An 11,555-nucleotide genomic window follows, 5' to 3' on the forward strand; every position below is an offset into this window, starting at 1 on the left:
ACCAGTCAATATAATTTGAAGCTATGTTATTATTTGTTTAGATGTATTTATGTTTTCCTTTTTAATTAAAAACACTACATTTTCAGGGCACCTGGGTGGCCCAGTTAGTTAAATATTTGACTTTGGCTTAGGTGATGATCTTACAGTTCATGAGTTCGAGCCCCACATGGGGATCTGTGCTGACAGCTTGGAGCCTGGAGCCTGCTTCAGATTCTGTGTTTCCCTCTCTCTCACTGCCCCTCCTCTGCTCTCACTCTATCTCACCCTCAAAAATGAATAAACATTAAAAAATTAAAAAACAAACACAAAAAACACTATGTTTTGTTGAGTGTCTACTATGGGCCCAACAGTATAAATTCTTTGTATAACTAAGCACCTTCAATCCTTGCAACAATCTTATAAAGAAATTATTATTAATCATTCTTTAAAGATGAGGAAAGTAAAGCTTAGATAGTCACCTACTCAAAATCTTATAACTAGTAAGTAGCTCTTTACAGAACTGAACATAGACTGTCTTTATATTCTATAATGAAAGGATGGAATCAATTTTATTCCCTATTAGTAGCCCCTACCATGGTACCTTGTATATATTTGGTACTTGATCAATACATGAATGATGGGGAAATCTCATGGTTTTACTGTACCAGAAATCTTATAAGTAGTGGCTACTACTTGTAAACTACTGAGGTGAAAGGTTTTCTCTCTAATTTTTCAAAGAGATATTTGAATGTTCATGGAATGACTAGCCAATTGTTGATTTTTCTAAAAATCATCAGAAAAATCTTCTGATCAATTGAAGCTACATTTATTAGATCTACTGAAGTAATGGAGAACATCACCTTGTGAGGCTTGTGGGGGCATGAGAGAGGGAAGTTTGGGGAAGTTATTTAAGGGGGAATGAATCTGCAGTGGGTGATTTTAAGGTGTCTTGCAAGGTGGGGAACTGATTGATTCTGGGTTAACTTTATGGCACGTTTGGTTTAGTGATTACAGAAGGGCAAAATTCTTTTTTTAAATATTTTATTTATTTCTGAGAGAGAGAGAGAGAGAGACAGCATGAGCAGAGGAGGGTCAGAGAGAGAGGGAGACACAGAATCTGAATACAGCCTCCAGGCTCTGAGCTGGCTGTCAGCACAGAGCCCGACGCGGGGCTCGAACCCACAAACCATGAGATCATGACTTGACTGAAGTCGGACGCTTAACTGACTGAGCCACCCAGGTGCCCCAGTAAGGCAAAATTCTTAATTCTAGTTGTGGCTTTAAATGTTAGCATCCCGTTCAACTGGATTAAGACTTTTTAGTTGATATATGGTCCAGTATTTCAGGAGAAAGTATTTTCTTGAGCAACTAAAGTTTGGCTCATCTCAGTGGTATTTAACATTTGTTAAACATTGTTTAACATTAACAGGAAAATATGCCTGGTCTCGTATATTTTAACACAAGGATATGAAAGTATACCCAGTCTCATTATTGTTTAGCCTAATAATTTCAAAATATTTTGGTTTCATTTCTCACCAGGAAGTAGTGATATTATGTAAGACTGAAGTATGGACCGATGCTTTTCTCCCCTCCAACAAAACTTAGTGTGGCATTATGTTCATATTTGTACACATTTACCAGTGGGGGCATTAGGCTACAGATGTGATGAAGTGCTATATCATCCCAGCCCATTTCACCAGGTGGCACACTGCTTGTATGTATATTTGAGGACAGCATTTTTATAATTAATAATTTATAAATTTACAAAATCAAATGGAAAGGGACTGCAGAACAGTGGAGGAGACACAGAGAGGTATAAACAGAAGACTGTTTAATAGTAAGGGCAATCGATTCTCCCTCTTCCAGGTTTATTGACCATTAGATTTATAAACATGAGTATTAGATGCTTCACAACACACTGAAAACAAATGTAGTTGGTCTACATTGAATCTCTTTGTAAAAGAATGTACTACCCATTTTAATTTACTTCACATAAGATTTTCTGCAAGTTAAGTTTGAATTTTGAAGAAAAAGACCATTATGGAATCTTTTGTTGGTTTGATGGCTATTAACTTTGTCTCTGTGCTAAGAGATACGAGTGACCCATAAAAAAGTCATTCTCTTCACTTTTGCATTGTTTTCTGAAGCAGTTTATTAGGGAAAGTCACCAATTAATTAGGAAGAAAATAATTTCTTTAAATATACTGTTCATAGGGAAAATGAGTAAAATTCATGTTGTGTGCACAAAAAAAAACACAGACTGTTACTTATTATGGATATGGCATTCAGTTGATAGTTGCTTTAAAAAAAAGTACAGTAATGCAGCTTTGGAAAAATAAATTAAAAAAAAAACCTCTAGTAAACCAATACACAAGAAAGTATCAGTATTATAGTGGCTTCAACCAAAAGGCTTTTTTTTTTTTTCTGTAATGTGAAGTTTTGAGAAAAAAAGCCTAACTCCTACCAACAGAAACTTGATTTAGAACAATTTTTCCACATTACTGTAGGTACAAGGCAGAGCGAATGTAATCTTGCCTGTTAGATAAGTTTTCTGGGGGAATGATTTTGATTACTAATCAAGGAAAACAAATAATTCACTTTCAGGGCCAATAATGTTTAGATTTGGAATATTTTGACGTTCATTTTTTATGACCCCTGGTTATTCCTGTAATTTACTTATTCTAATACATTCACCCCTTTAAAATCAAGCCAAGCTATGTCTCTCACCTTTTTTTTTTTTTTTTTTTTTGGTCTAGGCTGTTTATCCCCCTGGCTATGAAGCTCACAAATGGTAAGTAAAACCATGCTTCTCTTAGAGATAACATTGATGCTGTGATCGAAAACAAAGATTTAGAGCACTCGGAGCTTGTAAGACTGTTATCTGGAGTTGTTTCTAACTTATGGGCCCTGTTCCAGAGTTTGTGCAGTCCTAGATTCTCTGTACCGTCACTTGCTGTTTCATTACATAATTCTACCTATTAATGTCTAAGAATTTGCCAATCAGGTAAATCAAATTTGAATGAGATCATGCTAGGATAACCTCGGTGTTAGATCAAGTGGTAGTAAGATGTACCGAGATGTTTTGTCAGCTAGAGATATTAATAGTCCCAAAATGAAATAAAGCAGTTTCAAATCATACCGGGCTTTAGACTAGATGTTGAGTCACCATAAAAATAAAAGCAAAAACAAAATGAACAAAAACTTTAAAACATAAACATTTATTAAAATGATCTGAGAAAGAAGCAGGTGATTTATTTTTGGTATATCTTTTAGAATATATTATTTTCTGGCATTAGTATCTTTGGCTATCTTGGAGTAGTTATTAAACTTAATGGTTAACCTGTGTTAATATTTTTTTCTGAAAGATAGTTATCGTTAATTTTCCTGATAATGTTGGCAAGAGGAGTAATGGGAAGAGTCAGGGACAGGAATCAAAAGGCCTAGCTGGATTTGAATCCTACTTCTGCACCTTCCTTGCTGCTCTGTGAGCTGAGGCAATTCAGTTAAACTCTCTGGTCAATTCCTACATCTATAAAATGAAGATACTATAAATCACAGAAATTGCTTAAAGTATTTAGACACTATGTGGGAAAGTATGCCAAAACTATGAAATGTCACATACACATGTCACTATTACTTACTTTCCTTCAAAACAAACAAACAAATAAGCAAGCAAAATATTTCTGTTGGTTTGATGGCTTACCAAACAAAATAAAAACAAAAATCCTACACAACCCTGAAGAGGTAGTATCATCTCTATTATGACATGACATCAGTCACAGAAATCTGAAACAGCTTGATGGTCATGGAAATAATTAAGGGCATGAATGGTCTCCCCTAAGTTGCCTATGATTTAATATAGAAATGTGAATGCATGGCTGATGTCATGAGGTCAGAGAGGTTGGTTGGTCAGAGTCAGACACCAGAGAGAATGCAATTATATTAATTCAGACACTAGAGTGAATAGATGAGAAAAAAGGAATATTGAACAATCTTATCCTACTTAATTGCTGAGCAAGAGGTAGTTAATGAATATTCCTGGTGAGACAAAATAAATAATTACTAAATAAAAACATGAATGAACTGTTATTGACATCTACAGAAAAGTATTCAGAAAATATACAATGTTGTTAAATGAACAATTTTCAGCTGGGTTTAGATAAACTCTATAAGAAGATGGGGAGAAGAAGGGGTCAAAGAATAAGGAAAAACATTTATTGATTACTCATTTCGGCAAGTAGCATTCTAAGAACTTTATGTCCATATTAATAATTAATCCTATAAAAAGTCACATGAACAAAGAAATAGTGGTCTCATTTTACATATAAGAAAAATGATTTGAAGAGTTTAAGTTATTTGCTCAAGATCAGACAGTTATTCAATGGCAGTACAAGGACTTGAATTCAATGAGCATGACTCTAATCTGTTGTTAAGTAGAAATTTTCAAAAGGTTAACAACCATGACTTCCATGAATATATAAAATGAACACATATTAGTTTCCATTTAATTCAATAATTAAGGAGGAGGCCAATAAGATGTTTTGACCTGTACAAAGATCATTTTGAGAAACTACATACCTATAGGTAATGTTAGAATAGTTTATGAGCTTCAATACAAAACTGTTCAATAGAGCCATAAAACTTTAGTGTTACCGCTCAATGGGACTGAAATAGTTTGCATATTTTCAGACAGGGTCAAATGAACACATGAGTTTACCATGTCTGTGATCTTTAATTGTAGTAAATAAGTGAACTAAGAATGTTACGTAAGGCCATCCTTGGTTAGACTTTTCCCTAATATGATAAGGAAAAGATATGTTGCCCAACACTCTGTCTTATTTTGTAGATTCAGATCATTTTATGACCTAACATAGAAATATAATGCTAACGTAACATATTTCATTTTAGATCTGCATTCACTGGGTTAGAGATGTAATACTTGCATTATAATTATCAATGTTTTGGGGCACCTGGGTGGCTTAGTCGGTTAAGCGTCCGACTTTCGCTTAGGTCATGATCTCGCGGTTCGTGGGTTCGAGACCCGCGTCGGGCTCTGTGCTGACTGCCAGCTCAGAGCCTGGAGCCTGTTTCAGAGTCTGTGACTCCCTCTCTTTCTGACCCTCCCCTGCTCACGCTGTCTGTCTCTCTCTCTCTCTCCTAGAAATAAATTTTAATAAAACATTAAAAAATTAAAAAAAAATAATTATTGATTTTTTATGTAGGTATGGAAGCTAATACTCAGAGAGATAATATAGCTCAGATCCGTATAGTTGAGACAGGATGCAAACTAAAAGTACTAAAATACTTCCATAGTATTTCCCCTATGTTTCCCATACAGCATCATAATTCACATTTTAATGGTGTCCATATATCATAAATCAGTACATTTCAATTATAATTTTATTTGTTGTATAAACTTTTATATATAATGTTAATAAATAAATCAAAAAATAAAACAAGCAAAAATAACATAGCTTGGAGTGTTTTCCTAGCCATGGGGAAAATTAAAATCAAGACAACCCTGCCTTGTCCTTGAAGAGCGCAACATGCTGCATGTGGCCTTTTATGAGACAAAGTAAATAGAAACATAGTGCCTTATTTAAATAATCGTTTCCATCTAACCAATACTTAATGAGTATACATTTGTGAAAAATACTGTGCAGATGCTCCTAGGAATACAGATCAAGAGGAAACCATCTCTGCTCTTAGGGAATTTTCAGTCTAACAATTTGACATTCTAATATTTTTGTCAAGTGTTTCTATGATTACTGTTGTCATTCAGGTCTTATTCAACCCTTGCTTGGATATCTAAACTAAGTTTCAAAATAGATTCCTTGTCTTAGACTCATCCTCTGCAGGGTGATGGTATTTGGAATTATCATGTTCTAAAATCCAAGTATAGTGCAATGTACCAAAGGGTCTGTTAATGGTGAGTACAAAGTGATAGAAAAAAGATAAGTATAGAAGATTTACCGGGTGAGTGACATTAGAGAAAGAGGGATTTGAGGGACCTTAAAAATAAGTTTATTGGCAGAGTAGAAGTTTACCAGGCTGAGAATTTAGGAAAGGGCATATCTGTGGTTGCAATTATGGATAAGAGTAGATTTACATGGTAGCCATAAAGGGGTCCCACTTGGAATTCTCTTTATCAGAGACTTTGTAGAAAGTAGAGGCTTATTATTCTGCTTGCAGGGCATTTGGCCTCTGCTCTAGTGTTTGAGCTGAGGACATAATTTTCTGAGACAGAACAAGCCAAAGATGGAGCGTGCACATGGTATTAGGAGCTAGTCATTTGTGCTCAGTATAGGGCTCCCCTCCAGGCAGTTTTTGCAATAGAACTTCACATTGAACTGGCAGAGACTTTCTCAGACCTGTATGACAGTCTGCTGTGTTACCCTCAATCCTTCCTTTCCCTCTCCTTTCATGGCATCATGGCCTTTTGACTTCCCCTTCCTACCCCTGCTCTCTCTCCTTTGTCTTTCATTGGCATTACACCCCTCCCCCCCCACAAAAAAAAATTCTTATTCTTATAACTGTGTTTTATCTCATGTTTCTTGGAGAACTCAAGCTGACACAGTGTGTTAAGGTAAAGAACTGTGGGAAAAAAAAAAAAAGAGAAAAAACACATCATATTTTAAGGGCTTCCCTCCAGATGGAACAAAGTTGAGCCCAAACAAACAAAATTTGGGACAGTGTTATGTGAAAAAATGTGCACAGTACTAGGAACTACTTGGATTTAATATTTCCTTCAACATTTTTATCTGTTGAATGCCTCCTCTGAAGCAGGACAATTTTAAAGCAAAGATGATAAAAAGATGGATATGATACCTATGTTGGAGGATTGCATAGTCTAATGAGCCTGGGAATGGAAATTTGGAAGACATTATTTATGCTTTAGAAATCACTCCTACCGTTGAGAAATCTCCTGTGGATGGGTCTAGTAGTCCCCCAAGTTGTGTCATTTAGGAAAGAGACATCTGTTGTTTAGATATAAATGTTTTTAATGTTCATTTTTGAGAGAGAAAGAGAGAGAGAGAGAGAGAGCGAGCATGAACAGGGGCAAGGCAGAGAGAGACGGGGACAGAATCGGAAGCAGGCTTCAGGCTCTGAGCTGTCAGCCCAGGACCCAATGCAGGGTTTTGACTCATGAACCATGAGATCATGACCTGAGCCGAAGTCAGATACTCAACCGACTGAGCCACCCAGGTGCCCCTGTTGTTTGGATCTAGGTACCACCTCACCAGGAGTCCATCTCAGCTGCAAAGAGGAAATTATTATTAATAGTTGTCCATGTGCTCATCATAAAAGGTAACAGTATCCTATCAATAAAAGGAAATGTATTGAAGTTTCCTTAGATATGGTACAGGGGTTAAAATATTATACAAATACAGTCATATTCAGTAAGTCTTGTTTCTATCATTGGGAGAAATTTAGTTCATTAGAGTTTTTTATTTAGTCATTATTACATTATTAAATCAAGCTTTAAGATTAAACATTAAGATTTAAGCAAAAATATGATTAATTTGTTCACCATTGCTTTTTATAGTGAGCTTTTTAGTGTATCAGCAGCTTCAGATGAATGCATTAACATTAGATGAATTTATAAATGAAACCACATAGATTCTTAGAATATTAATACTATGCCTGTAATAGAAAGCCAAAATTACTAGAGAACATATTTGAGAAACAGATGCAATGTTGTATGCATTTCTAATAAATTACTTACAGTCCATTATGGGACGATACGCCTTTGAACACTATTTAAACAATCAGCGGACGACTGTGTAATAAAATTGCTTGAAGCAAACTTTGAGAACTGTCCCTACATTTTCCTCCTCCTTCTAAAATGAATTATGTCTATGGATTAAAAAAGGAAGTTGATTCATACAAAATGCTTTTTCCTTCACGTGGAAAACTATTACTCTAAAGGAATATGTAATACAATTTTATTGTCATCCGAAGCTTCTGTCCTTCTTTCTGCAAATGGTAAAATGATCCATTTGATAACAATAAGTGCCAATTACGCAGGATATAGAGTTTAGCAAATCCATTGAAAATTTGGGTGTTTATCCCTATTAATCTAGAAAAACATTATATATAAATTAAATTGATCTATGCAGCTTTTGGACTCAAAACCTCAAAGGACCAGAGTGTTACCACAGAGTATCTTAAATCTGTTTTTGGTTATGATAATTAGAAATAAATCTTATCATATTTTTATTATATTATTTCCCCAAACTATTTTGCTTAATCTTTTCAGACACCAAACAGAAGTAAATTCAAAGCTAAACTTGTATACCTAAAGGTCACGGTTATTTTTTATTCCATATGCATCATAATCATTGCCAAATTGTGCTTTCTCTTTTTGACCACACTTCCCTAAGAAATAGATTGCCATGAAGATAGAGGTACTGCCTTGGCCTCATAAAACATAGGAACATGCTTTAATTCTTAGGAAGCCCAGAGAGCCAAATGCTGCAATGGACAGTAACAGAACAATAGAACAATGCATGGCCAATTTAAGGATAATGTGATGTTTGGCCTGTTTAAAAACATTTGTAGAGGGATGTACTATATTGATTATTGTAATAACATTAGAAATGTTCTTGTGGCTCTAAATCCCTAAGATAGCATTGTTTATGCACATACAAAGAGGGTCAATGATCAGTAATCCAATTTGGCACAGACAGACAGACTTACTCTTTACCTTTTTTTTTTTTAACCTACATATTTATTGGTGCAGAAGTAATATAATATAGATGCATGCAATTTAAAGAGTAGCAGTCTTATTTTATCCATCCCACCCTGCTGGAGTGTGTTTTTCATGTTTATTAGTTATATGTTTGGTATTTATCTTTCCATACTTTCTTCTGTCCTTCTCTTTCTCACCCATTATGTATTTGTAGTATATATCTCTGTTTTTCCTTTTGTTTTTGAAACTAAATGCTATCAAAATTGATTATATATTTTTTTAACTTGACAGCTTTTACTTCATTTGTCTTTGGAACCATTCCATGTCATTATGTGTAGATATACCTCATGCTTTTACATTTGTGCATGGTATTATGTGTCATGGATATACAGTGTTTGTTTTTCCTTTCTTTACTAAAAGACATTTAAAATGTTTCCATTTATCCTCTATTACAATAGACTGTTTAAGTCAATAACCTTCTATATGTCCCTTGCAGAATAGGTTGTGTTTTTTATAAAAATAAGTTTTATATTATAAAATTGAAAAACAAAATCAAATTATAGCTATCTTGATAATTCATATAAATACTCATAAGCTATCAACTCTTTTATCCACCTTCATTTTTCTTTGCTCATTCAATCTTTATCCATCACTCACTTCACCACATATTTACTAATTTTTATCATCTCATTATTTTTGCATTTCAGGAATTGCCTAAAATAGTGCTACACATAGAATGAATGTGATACTTAGAAAGGCTTTGAAGCCACTTAAACATGGAATCCAGGCTTGATGCCATTAAATTGTCATTGTGCACTTAGGTTTCTGTTACTTTAGCTAAAAACATTTCAAACATATATGTAGCCCCCCAGGTGGAATCTTATTTTCAATTCAGCATCCTAAAGCCCCAGATAGTGTCACTGTGGCCCAAGTTACATCAAGTCTTCATTTTTAATCTAAGACATGTTGAGTTAGGTTCTTAAGCAACAGATCAGCTTCTGCTACAGCCAAGTGGATAAAGATGGAATAGTAGAAGACTGAAAAAGATTGAGGTCATGGGCAAATGATCTCACCAACTCCCACAGTGTAAAGAGGGGAGATGATGCCCTTCTGTTAGGATTATTGTGAGCAGTGAGACAAAATAAAAAGTGGGGCCTATCATATTCAACTATAAGATGCTGTGTGAATTTTATATTTTAGTCTATGTCTCCCTCCCAAGTGACTATTTCATAGGATTGTGTGTGTGTTTGTCCTTTTCTTGTTAATAGACAATCTACTATTCACATTATTCTGCAACTTCTTATTTTTGGTTTAACAATACATCCTGGAGATTTGTTTCCATTATCTGTACTTAGATAACTGATGAATTACACTTGTTATTATAAACAAGCTTTAATGAAACATCATTAGCCATTAGATAAATACAAATCAAAACAATAATGAGATATCACTTTATACCAACTAGAATGGCTATATCAAAAAGATAGACAGTAACAAATGTTGGGGATGATATGAAAAACTGAAATCTTCATATGTGGTTTCAATGTAAAATCATGTAGCCACTTAAGAAAATAGTTTAGCACTTCTTTAAAAAGCTAAATATATCATATGAATCAGCAGTTGCACTCCTAGGCATATAGCCCCTTTCTGATTACTTATTCAATGTACATTTATGCAAATATGAAAAAAACATACATAAACACATACGGAATTCCAAGGGAATTGAAAACATGTCCTTACAAAACCTTGCCCAAATGTTCATAGTAGCATTATTCATAATAGCTAGAAAGTGGAAACAGCCCACATGTTTAACAATTAACGAATGAATAAACATGAGGTATATCCATATGATGGAATACTATTTATCCATAAAAAGGAATGAAGTACTAATATATCCTATGACATGCATGAATCTTGGAAACATTAGCTGAGTGAAACAAGCCAGACTCTAAAGACACATATTCTATGATTTCATTTATATGGAATGTTCCAGATAAACAAACTCATAAGGGCAGAGAGGAAATTAGTGTTTGCCAAGAGTTGGGGTTGGTGGGGAGGTGGAATGAATGTTAATGTTTATGGGTTGTTGGGGTTTTTTTCTTATTTTTTTGCTGATTATATTCTTGAATTATAGAGTGGCTATGGATATACAACTTTTTAAATATACAGTTGACTCTTGAATGACATGGGATTAGGGTGCCTATTACCCCGTGAAATCAAAAATCTGTGTCTAACTTCTGACTCTCCCAAACATAACTACTACTAGCCTACTGTTGGCCAGAAGCCGTACCAATAATATGAATCAAATAATGCATATTTCATATATTATACTTATTATATACTGTATCTTTATAATAAAGTAAGCTACAGAAAAGAAAGTGTTATTTAGAAAATTATAAGGAAAAGAAAAATACATTTACAATACTGTACTGTGCCCAAAAAAGCCCATGTATAAGCAGACTCGTGAAGTGCAAATTTGTGTTGTTTGAGGGTCAACTGGACTAAAAATCATGGGATCATACACTTTAAAAATGTAAATTTTATATGTGTGTATTATATCTCAATTTTTAAATATTCCCTAGAAATTAAGATTTTTAGTTTTGAACATGTTAAATTTCAGATGCTTATTTATCCAAATGTTAAATGTCCATAAATTTGTTTCCTTGATCTATTAGAATCTACTTATTGCCTTTATTCCCAGAAACAAAGTAATTTTAGCTGATTTTTTTTAGTTTTTATTTAAATTCTAGTTACATATTACATATACTGTATATTACATATAGAGTAACATTAGCTTCAGGAATAGAATTTAGGGATTCATCATTTACAGATAACACCCAGTGCTCATCACAATAAGTGCTCTTCTTAATGGCCATTATCCAAT

Source organism: Hyaena hyaena, unplaced genomic scaffold, assembly GCF_003009895.1.
Source record: "Hyaena hyaena isolate Hyena2069 unplaced genomic scaffold, ASM300989v1 scaffold_1915, whole genome shotgun sequence".
Classification (NCBI taxonomy): domain Eukaryota; kingdom Metazoa; phylum Chordata; class Mammalia; order Carnivora; family Hyaenidae; genus Hyaena; species Hyaena hyaena.